The 12,504-nt window shown below is 40.4% G+C and overlaps 1 protein-coding gene across 4 annotated transcripts in view; it reads left to right on the forward strand.

The window, feature by feature from the left end:
* The window catches only part of LOC126194749 (integrator complex subunit 8), a 164,160-nt gene that overhangs the window by 8,158 nt on the left and 143,498 nt on the right, over window positions 1–12,504 (forward strand). The window contains exon 1 of one of the 4 annotated variants that reach the window (XM_049933018.1): window positions 7,770–8,013. The exons of the other annotated variants lie outside the window; for them this stretch is intronic. The gene's annotated coding sequence lies outside the window, so the exon portion shown is untranslated. Of the gene's footprint in view, window positions 1–7,769; window positions 8,014–12,504 lie in introns of those variants that run through there. 4 annotated transcript variants of the gene reach the window in all.

The following is a 12,504-nucleotide window of genomic DNA, read 5'->3' on the forward strand; positions in this document are numbered from 1 at the left end:
ATAGTGGGAAAAGCAGGCGCCAGGTTGAGATTCATAGGAAGAATTCTAAGAAAATGTGACCCATCGACGAAAGAAGTAGCTTACAAAACGCTTGTTCGGCCGATTCTTGAGTATTGCTCATCAGTATGGGACCCTTACCAGGTTGTATTAATAGAAGAGATAGACATGATCCAGCGAAAAGCAGCGCGATTCGTCATGGGGACATTTAGTCAGCGCGAGAGCGTTACGGAGATGCTGAACAAGCTCCAGTGGCGGACACTTCAAGAAAGGCGTTACGCAATACGGAGAGGTTTATTATCGAAATTACGAGAGAGCACATTCCGGGAAGAGATGGGCAACATATTACTACCGCCCACATATATCTCGCGTAATGATCACAACGAAAAGATCCGAGAAATTAGAGCAAATACGGAGACTTACAAGCAGTCGTTCTTCCCACGCACAATTCGTGAATGGAACAGGGAAGGGGGGATCAGATAGTGGTACAATAAGTACCCTCCGCCACACACCGTAAGGTGGCTCGCAGAGTATAGATGTAGATGTAGATGAAGTTCACAATACCACAAACCCTCTCTTAGCTCCAAAACGTAGTGCAGGAAATTTCATTTGATCGTTATAACCAAAATGATGTCCGCAGTAATAAAACCAAAACTCACCCATATAGCTAATTTCGGAAACCTAACCTCACTAGTGTAGGTAAAACAAACTCCACAATACCTACCAATCACAGTCCAACATCATTACCAACAACACAACCAAAAAATTTATAAAATATTGCATTAATAGTAATTGTGATATACCAAAAACACAAAATTATGCACATAAATGCACGTACCTCATACATACTACAGTAAAAAGAAACACACCTACCATTCAAAGTCAGCCAACACGTAAACCTAGCAATCTAATGATAGCAGAAATAATATATCATCAACACAATATTTTTATTGGGTAACCTAGACTTCTCAGACCAGGAACCCCTTCAGATAAAATATCATACATTATTCTGTTGACAAAATCACATCTACTAGACCCTGATCTGAGATCCAGCACATTTGGTCAATCTCACCATGAACCTAACACTTCACATACTCTGTAATGAAACCAAACAACTGTAGGAATTTAATCATAGTCAACATGTTGTCACCCATTGAGGATGCAGGAACCTGTTCATGAACTTCATTGTCATATCCATAACGAACAAAATACAAAACATAAAATTAAATCTCCAACCATAAACAACAAACCACACTAATATTTCCAAACCCGGAAACAAACCTATTCCCTATAACTGCCAGCTTTAATATAGCTCACTAGCAAAGTGCCACAAACTCTACCTATGTAATCTCACGAACAGCGGTCAAGAGGTATGAATTACTAACAGCACTTATAAGCTATTTAAAAACAAGTGTCCCATGCTAGGGAGTGCCATCTCATACTGCATAATGCCCTCTGCAAACACAAACCATTAAAAAAAATATGCTGCGCCACCATGACATCGTACAACATAACAAAGTTATGTAACGTTTCAAAGCAGACGGGTGGTACCGCAATCTTTTATTGATCCTCTTTAAAGGATGTGTTCATGTGTTTATATCAGAGGTGGCACACACTTTAAAGCTAAAGATGATGTAATCACAATTAGTGTAGATAAACATTTTGAATTGAACCAACAAAGATAGACAGCTATAAGAAGTTATTCATTCATTGCATGTACTGCCTATCTGGTGGTAACATAGATAACATAGGTACTTTTTTTCGTGAAATTAATTGAATTCCCAGAAAGAGTGTTGGCCTTCAAAACTAATATAATAGTATGTGACTACTGAATATTAATACAGGTGTTGAGAGTGAAATTAGTAACTTCCTAAACATATCAAACACATTTGGCGTGGCTTAGGTGGTAAATGCTGTTTGCAGGAGAGCTTCTGTGAAGTTTGGAAGGTAGGAGACGAGGTGCTGGCGGAATTGAAAGTTGTGAGGACAGGGCGTGAGTCATGCTTGGGTAGCTCAGTTGGTAGAGCACTTGCCCGCAAAAGGCAAGGGTCCCGAGTTCGAGTCTTGGTCCGGTGCAGCACACAGTTTTAATCTGCCAGGATGTTTCAAACCCAGTTTGGTTTCTGAAGTGGGAGAAGTACAATATTGACCATTACAAAGTTAAAAAAGTGGTAGTTGAAGCTCTTGACAAGGATGACTGTATTACAGGCAATTCTTAGACTTATCTGAGGCTTTTGACACTGTTGACCATAAAATACTACTAAACATGTTAGAAGCAGCTAGTTGTAAGAAGAATAGTAAACATTTAGTTACAGTCTTGTCTGGAAAACAGGGTGTGAAAGGTAGAGATAGTAGATGATGGTAAATTTATAGTAAAAAAACTGTCAGACAAGAAGCAGATAAACACAGGTGTTGCCTACGGTACTATATTGGCTCCAGTTCTACTCTTAATGCAAATCGGTGACTTTGTAGACAGCACAAGACATGGAGAAAAAGTACTGTTTGCTGATGACAGCAACATCATAGCCAAAAGTCCCAGTAGAGAAACAAAAGAAACCCCCACCCCCAAATCTCTTGGTCAGCGCAAAGTCCCATGTGACCAATATCCTTAACATCAGTTTGCTGCAGAGTTGGTGAACATATTTTCAGTTTGAATTTTATAAATTACCTTCAGAAGGGAAATACATCCACAAGTCAGCACAGTTTTAGAAAGCATCACTTGTGTGAAAGTTAGCTTGTTCTTTTCTGACATTGTACCCTGTGGTCTATCAATAAAGGGCAACAGGCAGATTCCAGATTTCCAAAAAGCATTTGACACGGTACTCAAACGCAGACTGTTAACAAAGGTACAAGCGTATGCAATAGGTTCCCAGATATGTGAGTGGCTCAGAGACTTCTTAAGTAATAGAACCCAATACGTTGTCCTTGACTGCTAGTGTTCACCAGAGACTAGAGTAAGATTAGGATTTTCCCAGAAAAGTGTGATAGGATCACTGTTATTCTTTATATACATAAGTGATGTGACAGACAGGCCGAGCAGCAATTTGTGGCTGTTTGTTGATGATGCTGTGGTGTATGAGAAGGTGTTGTTAAGTGACTGTAGGAGGATACAAGATGACTTAGACAAAATTTCTTGTTGGTGTGATGAATGGCAACTAGCTCAAAATGTAGAATAATATAAGTTAATGGATATGAGTAGGAAAAACAATCCGATAATGTTCATACATGGCGTTAGTAGTGTGGATAATATTGCAAAGCAGTATGAAATCCGGGAGAATTTTAGGAAATTGTGGTTCATCCGTAAAGGAGACCACATATAGAACACTTGTGTGACACATTCTTGGGTATTGCTTGAGTATTGGGTGCACATAGCGTATGCAGTGATGGAACCACTAAATTTTGTTCTGTGTTATAAGTTATCTGGAGAAACTTGAGTGTAAATCAAAGAACGTTATGTGATAGAGACCAACGGAATGAGGCAGAGCAGTTGTTGAGACATCGATCTCACATTCAGGGGGACAAATGACAGTGTAAATGTAATGTGCAGTGGAGAGGACATAAATCAGACAGTAGTATGCAGACTTTTTACGTCTTTTCTGTTCCTCAAAAGGTGCAACATAATCTACAGCACCCTTGGTCTGCTAATGTGAAAAGATGTTATACTTGTTACCATCACCAGCTATGTAAACTAACAGTTGTCCACCTGAAGATTATAGTGCGAACCACTTAACTGTATAGTGGCAGAAGAAAAAAGTGGCTTCTGCAGAAACTGTTTTATTTGTAAAGTAAGAACAGTTCCAGATTTTCCGAGTCGTCAGCACATTTGTGATGTAAGAAGATTTCTCAGAAGGTTCTCATACTACTGTCAATGCATAAAAGACTTCTATACCAAGGCGTACCCTTGCTAGAACTACTGTAGGGAGGTGCATGTATGATCTTTCCTTCCACTTAACGAGGCACTAACATTTTCTACAGTCCCAGCACCATATGACGACACAGAATTTCAGACCCACACAAACAGTTATGGGATAAGTGCAGTTCTACTGCAGGTTCAGCAGGTTTGCTGAAAAGATTATAGCTTATGCTTCCAGAGTACTCTCAAACTCTGAGATGAACTGCTGTACAACCAAGAAAGAGTGACTGGCAGTTGTCTAGGGCATCAACAAGTTTTGGCCGTATTTATTTGCCAGATAATTCACTATTGTGACAGATTACCATTCTCTGTACTGGCTGATGAGCTTGAAGCCTCTATTGGGTTAGCAAGTGAGATGGGCACTGAGGTTTCAGGTGTACAATGTCACGGTAGTATACAAAAGTGGCTGCAACCACAAGGACGCCGAATACGTTTCAAGGAATTCTTTGGTGGAACACAGCATCATGGATGAAATCGCAGTCATTGCTGCTGAACATGGGGGGAATCTAGCTCTGCTGAATACCGAGGATGTATGACCAAACAATAATTCCAGTTAGGAAACGGTGCATTGAGTAAGAGGCACTATGAGCCAGTGGAGCAGAAATGTTTGCTTGTCATGCCAGCTCATCCATGGCTAGGTATCCTGAAGTATTTCCTCTATGCTCTAACATCTGGTCGTCTGGGATTCGTGAAAACTAGACAATCAGATGCAGTGATTACTGGCTGGGTCTATTGATCTGTTAGATTTTATGTGAGCCACTGTAAGCCAGTGATGAAAGTATGTGCAGTAGCTAGCTCTGGGGCGTCTGGTACCAATCCCACGTGCAACAGTGTCATTCCAACAAATTGAAGTTAATCTCTTGAGGGCCTCCTGAAATCAACAAAAGGGAATCGAAGGATAGTAGTCTTCAGTGAGCACTGCATCTGTTATTGGATTAGATTGTTTTCGTTCCATAGACTCTAAAAATGAGATGATTCTCATGGGTGTAGAACAGGTCAGAAAGTATGACATAAAAACATAAAACATTTGAATATAATACTTACTACCCTGATCATTTGTCAGGAGATAGTCAAAAATAAGTTAATGCAATGCAGTAAAATGGGACAGCTAATATTTACAGAATGAACACACTGTCAGAATGAAACACTGTTATCCACTGTTAATAAAGTTATCATATGCAAAATACCTAATCTTGACTATTGTGACCAAGTGTTGTCAGAACTGAAATCTAACAGATATTTTAACTTAGGCTGACTTAACAGTCTCTGTTAAGATATTCATCTATGAATTAGGAGTAGTTGCCTATCAAAAAGTCTTTTGAACTCTGTTTAAACCATGCTTTATCTGAACAAGTTTTTAATGGTTGCTGGCAATTTATTAAAAATGTGTTCCTGAATATTGGGCCCCTTTTTGGACCAAGGTTAGTGATTTTAGGCCTTTATGTAGATTCTTCTTATTCCTAGTATTGATACTGTGTACTGAGCTATTGGTGGGAAATAGGGATGTATTACTTGCAACAAATTTCATTAAGGAATAAGTACACTGAGAAGCAGTGGTTAGAATACGAAGTTCCTTGAACAGGTTTCTACAAGATGTTCTTGAATTTACATCACAAATGATTCTTATCATATGCTTTTGCACCCTAAAAACTTTTGCTCAATTTGATGAGTTGCCCCAAAATATGATTCATATGACATAATAGAATGAAAGTAAGCAAAGTATACAAGTTATTTTTATATTTATATCTCCTACATCTGACATCATTCTCAAGGCAAATACAGACTTGTTTAGGCACTTAAGCAATTCTGTGGTATGCCCTTCCCAACTGAATTTATTATTGAGTTTTAATCCTAGAAATTTAACACTGTCAACCTCTTTGATCTGCATGTCTTCATACGTTACACTAATGCTGGAAGGAAATCTCTTACAGGTTCTGAACTGCATATAGTGGGTCTTCTCAAAGTTTAATGACAAAGGATTAGCTTTAAACCACTTATTAATATCAGTGAAAATTTGATTAGCAACTATTTCTAAATCTGTACTTGACTTGTTACTTATTGTTAATTCTAGTATCCGATACCACCCGTCGGCTTTGACCAATGACTTAATGTGTGATGTTATTTTGTTTGTGCCGCAGATTGCTGTCGATGAATATTAAATAATTTCTCTGGATTTCCTCGTTACGCGCCTATATTAAAAATTTGGTGTAGATTGTTCTGTTTTCATCTCATAATTTGTTTTCGGCATTGTTTGTTAATGAAAGTAGTCGTGATTTATAAATAGTCGTGATTTAATTTCTTGATTTCTCATGCTTTTCATTATGGATGAGTCAGTTGTTTTTACTGCGAAAATTCTGCTTCAGAAAATGAGTGACCGTAAATCAACTATAAAATTTTTTCAATCATTGGGCGAGAAGTAACTGTCATGCTAACCTACTATTTTTGTTATGAGTATTCTTGCAAATCTGTCATGCACTAAGCAGGGGTTTCGTGTGGCACTGTAGTCGACTGGTTCTCGTTTTGTAGAGAAGTCTGCGGGGAATTTATAAAGTATAGGGGGTCATTGTAGGGGCCAGAGGTCATAGTTTAAGTAGGAAGTCTTGACATCTTTAATAGAAGAATATGTGGAAGAAGGTTCTGTAGTCACATTAGGTGGGTTTGCTTCGTACAACAGGGTGGGTGAAAGAGGTTATCATCATTTGGTCGTGAATCACAATATTCAGTTTAAAGATTATAAGATGGGGGCATGTACTAATACTGTCGAGGGGTATAGGCGGGCTGTAAAATCTGTTGCGGGGGGAGGGAGAAGGCTTTCAGTTTTGAAAGGCCATTTAGATGAACACTGTGAGAGGAAGAGTATTCCTAAAGTTTATTGTTTATTTCTTACATTTGTGAAAGTAGTCAGCAAAATGTACAAGCCTCGTTTTGTTAGTTAGGTGTTGGTGGGTCTGATACGTTTTTCTTGTTTTACATTGTGTTTTTTTTTATGTTACTGTATTGTGCGAGTGCTACTTTTTTGGTTTCTCTGGAGGGAGGTTTTTATGCCGTTTTAATATTTTCTGTGGAGGGTTTATGTGACTGACTTGTAGTTTCATTTTTTTTTATTATTTTAAAATTTTACATCTGATTGAGGGCGGGTGGTAGGGTAGAACTGATTTGGGGTGTACCTCAATCACACCTGGCAGTTTGTGTTTCTTATTATTTTTTCATTAGTTATTCTGGATTTCGGTTCTTTCGTTACAGTTTCACCTTCTAACATTATTATGTCTTGTTATGCCCTTATCTCATTCTTGTCAGCCTCGATCTTTGACTCCTTTGGAAGTTCATATGCGGTAAGTTTCTTTTTATGTATCCACATTTATGTTTTCCTTTTCGATGATTTTGCTATAATGCTCTTAATTTTAATTTCATTCCTGAGGTATCAGTTGCACTGAGTGTTGTTTTGGAGCTACTGTACCTGGTGTGACTTTCGTGTAGTATAGTTATCGGTTCCAGGATTTGGTCATTTTTGCATTTTATTTCTTTGCGTGTGCAGTAATGTGTGTAAAGATTTTCATTTTTTGAAAGTCTAGTCGCATTCTGTAGTTCACTGGAATCAGTAACTAGAAATGACCTTCATAGGTTGCTTCTAGTTACCGATTCCAACTATTTGACGGTTCATTACATAGATCATTTTTGCAGTACATGTGGAAAATATAATATATGCACTCGTAATTGCTCTCGTGTTCTTATTTACTTCAGTCATCTTCAATTCATTTAAATGAAATTCATGCATAAATAATAGTCACATTAAATGTATTATTTTATGGCTTGCTACTAACGTTTGTTTACGAGTATGATCTGTTCCATTCATAGATTGTCCATTGCAGCATCTTTGCCTTACGTATGATGTCATTGGTCAAAGCTGACGGGTGGTATCGGACAATAGAATTTATCCCAGTGTTTGTATCATCTACTAACAAAACAAACATAGCATCCGGCAATGAACAGATGAGAGGTCATTAATATACACAAGAAAAAGCAATGGACCCAAAATAGAACCTTGAGGAAGACCACATGTAATTAATTCCCAGTCAGATGAAGACTGACTGCTTACTGCACAGGTATTTCGCAACAACACCCTTTGTTTCCTGTTAGACAGATAAGACCCAAACAATTTCGCAGCATTGCTGGTGACACCATAATACTCTAATTTACTTAGGAGAATGCTGTGGTTCATGCAGTCAGAGGCTTTTGACAGGTCACAGAAAATGCCAGTAGCCTGTAATTTATTATCTAATGAATTACGTACATTCTCACTGTAAGTGTAAATAGCTTTCTCTATATCAGAATCCTTCAGAAATCCAAACTGTGACTTGGACAATATATCATTTGCAGTCAGGTGCTTAAAGAGACACTATGGTGTCACCAAAGCTGTGCCAAGTGCCAGAGATCCAGAAATTGCAAAGTTCCTAGTAAGACAATGTTTTGATGCAAAGAGCAACCCACGTGATGGTCTTTGATCATGAAAAAGTTTTCCAGTAAATATTCGTATGAGAAGTAATTTCACGTTGTGACACCACCCACAGGATAACAACTGTGTACCATCTGCAATTGAATGTCACTACAGCATGCTTCAGTAAGATGTTGGCATATGTATTCTCAATTTACGTTAATGTTGAACACAGAGATTGGGGTTTAATACTGCCCTTTGTGACATTGGCATACAACGTAACTGAGCAACATACTGCAGGCTTCACACTATTCTTTCTATTGCGCGGGTTTGAGTCCGATATGATGATGGATATCATCATGATAATGCCCAGGGTGACTACTGAAACACCTCATCATCAGAACTGAATAAACAAGGTAGCTGCTTCACATAAGGACCCTGGACACCCAAAAGAAAGACTGACAGCACTATAATGCCAGCCAATGATATACAGCCATGGTGGCTTGGTATGGACTTTTATGTCTGTTTGGAAAATAGGACTATCGGAAAAGCTAATAAAGCACTACTTTGGGCACATTGTATCTGTTACTTATCATACATCACATACAAATTCAAGAATTATGCCCCTTTATCGAGAAAAGTGCAGAGATGTTGTCCTTTTCTTTCGTATGAAGTCCGATTATGATGGGGGCTTCTCATTCAAGGAAACTGAAGACCTGCTCGATGACCACAAAGGAGGGCATCACAGTGAAGTGGACGTAACAACATGACTAGGATCCAAGGATCTACCAGCACTCCCAACTGAGGACCACTAATAAGATCTAGATCCAGGATGCTGTAGTCAGCTCCAATGAGAACTTCTGAAACATTGGATCCCTATTTCTTTAGGAAATGGAGCAGTGCCATGAGCTGTAGTGTATGCAGTGTGGTGTACCGTTAAGTGTCACTGGCTGGTGTGCTGCAGACACCAATTCAAACTCAGACATCAGCAGTTACTATTTATTTAAGATTTGTATTTGCTAGAAGAGTCTCAAAATTTCTTATGTTTTTATATTCTGGAATATTCAATGTTTTATAAATATCAGCACATTCTGTCCAGGAGATCAGTTCAGCCTTGCATCTCAATCCTTCTTAAAAAACCTTAATCCTACACCCAACATCACCACTGCTGAAGCCCAGGCTATCCGTGATCTGAGGGCTGACCGATCCATCGTCATTCTTCCGGCGGACAAGGGTTCCACGACCGTGGTACTTGATCATCGGGAGTATGTGGCTGAGGGACTGCGTCAGCTTTCAGACAACACCACATACAAAGTTTGCCAAGGTAACCCCATTCCCGATATCCAGGCGGAGCTTCAAGGAATCCTCAGAACCTTAGGCCCCCTGCAAAACCTTTCACCTGACTCCATCAACCTCCTGACCCCACCGACACCCCGCACCCCAACCTTCTACCTTCTTCCTAAAATCCACAAACCCAATCATCCCGGCCGCCCCATTGTAGCTGGTTACCAAGCCCCCACAGAACGTATCTCTGCCTACGTAGATCAACACCTTCAACCCATTACATGCAGTCTCCCATCCTTCATCAAAGACACCAACCACTTCCTTGAATGCCTGGAATCCTTACCCAATCTGTTACCCCCGGAAACAATCCTTGTAACCATTGATGCCACTTCCTTATACACAAATATTCCGCACATCCAGGGCCTCGCTGCGATGGAGCATTTCCTTTCACGCCGGTCACCTGCCACCCTACCTAAAACCTCTTTCCTCATTACCTTAGCCAGCTTCATCCTGACCCACAACTTCTTCACTTTTGAAGGCCAGACATACCAACAATTAAAGGGAACAGCCATGGGTACCAGGATGGCCCCCTCGTACGCCAACCTATTCATGGGTCGCTTAGAGGATGCCTTCTTGGTTACCCAGGTCTGCCAACCCAAAGTTTGGTACAGATTTATTGATGACATCTTCATGATCTGGACTCACAGTGAAGAAGAACTCCAGAATTTCCTCTCCAACCTCAACTCCTTTGGTTCCATCAGATTCACCTGGTCCTACTCCAAATCCCATGCCACTTTCCTTGACGTTGACCTCCACCTGTCCAATGGCCAACTTCACACGTCCGTCCACATCAAACCCACCAACAAGCAACAGTACCTCCATTATGACAGCTGCCACCCATTCCACATCAAACGGTCCCTTCCCTACAGCCTAGGTCTTCGTGGCAAACGAATCTGCTCCAGTCCGGAATCCCTGAAACATTACACCAACAACCTGACAACAGCTTTCGCATCCCGCAACTACCCTCCCGGCCTGGTACAGAAGCAAATAACCAGAGCCACTTCCTCATCCCCTCAAACCCAGAATCCCCCACAGAAGAACCACAAAAGTGCCCCACTTGTGACAGGATACTTTCCGGGACTGGACCAGACTCTGAATGTGGCTCTCCAGCAGGGATACGACTTCCTCAAATCCTGCCCTGAAATGAGATCCATCCTTCATGAAATCCTCTCCACTCCGCCAAGAGTGTCTTTCCGCCGTCCACCTAACCTTCGTAACCTCTTAGTTCATCCCTATGAAATCCCCAAACCACCTTCCCTACCCTCTGGCTCCTATCCTTGTAACTGCCCCCGGTGCAAAACGTGTCCCATGCACCCTCCCACCACCACCTACTCCAGTCCTGTAACCCGGAAGGTGTACACGATCAAAGGCAGGGCCACGTGTGAAAGCACCCACGTGATTTACCAACTGACCTGCCTACACTGTGATGCATTCTATGTGGGAATGACCAGCAACAAACTGTCCATTCACATGAATGGACACAGGCAGACAGTGTTTGTTGGTAATGAGGATCACCCTGTGGCTAAACATGCCTTGGTGCACAGCCAGCACATCTTGGCACAGTGTTACACCGTCCGGTTTATCTGGATACTTCCCACCAACACCAACCTATCCGAACTCCGGAGATGGGAACTTGCCCTTCAGTATATCCTCTCTTCTCGTTATCCGCCAGGCCTCAATCACCGCTAATTTCTAGTTGCCGCCACTCATACCTCACCTGTCTCTCAACAACTTCTTTGCCTCTACTCTTCCACCTCGACTGACATCTCTGCCCAAACTCTTTGTCTTTAAATATGTCTGCTTGTGTCTGTATGTGTGGATGGATATGTGTGTGTGTGCGAGTGTATACCTGTCCTTTTTTCCCCCTAAGGTAAGTCTTTCCGCTCCCGGGATTGGAATGACTCCTTACCCTCTCCCTTAAAACCCACATCCTTTCGTCTTTCCCTCTCCTTCCCTCTTTCCTGATGAGGCAACAGTTTGTTGCGAAAGCTTGAATTTTGTGTGTATATTTGTCTTTGTTTGTGTGTCTATCGACCTGCCAGCGCTTTTGTTTCGTAAGTCTCATCATCTTTCTTTTTAGATATATTTTTTCCACGTGGAAAGTTTCCCTCTGTTATATTCTAAACATACTTTCAGCATTAAGTGTTGTGTTTCATTGACAACCGTGCTTTTGGATTTGGACTTGAGTGTGGTTATGCCCTTATAATTTTTTGACCTCTTTATTTTCATTCTATTGTGATGATAAAATCCTATATTATTGTGAAATGATCTCTAGATGAATAAATCAAATTGTAAGAAATGACACTGTGGTTAAGATGCTGAACTCTTATTTGTGATTGAGCTTCAAACCTGGCAATACTGATTTTGGTTTTGTTGTGTTTTCCATAAATTATTTGTGTCAAATGCCAGGATAGACCCCAATCTTCCCCACTTTTAGCTTATCTGTCATGACCTTGATGGATTCTGAAACTCCTAACTTTGTACAGTATTATAGTCTCCCCCTAATCTCAGTCCATTAAATTTATGTCACACACAAAGATGTAGATTCTGAGCTCAACTCGTGACCAAATTTTTGTCTAGATTTTCCATTATTTACTGCGAGCACCAACTAGCAGCTCCTATGTGAGCTAAGCAGATTTTGTTATCATCATCTGTCAGAAGGGATGCATTGACATGACCTGTGTGTTCTGTTAAAGGAACAGCTTTTAGTTAACAAAAACAAGGCAGAACAGTTGTTGTGGCCTTCATTCTAAAGAGTGGTTTGAAGCAGCTTTCTATACTAGTATATCAGTTGCAAGCCTTTTCTCTATATTTTTAT

The sequence above is a fragment of the Schistocerca nitens genome, chromosome 7 (assembly GCF_023898315.1).
Source record: "Schistocerca nitens isolate TAMUIC-IGC-003100 chromosome 7, iqSchNite1.1, whole genome shotgun sequence".
NCBI lineage: Eukaryota > Metazoa > Arthropoda > Insecta > Orthoptera > Acrididae > Schistocerca > Schistocerca nitens.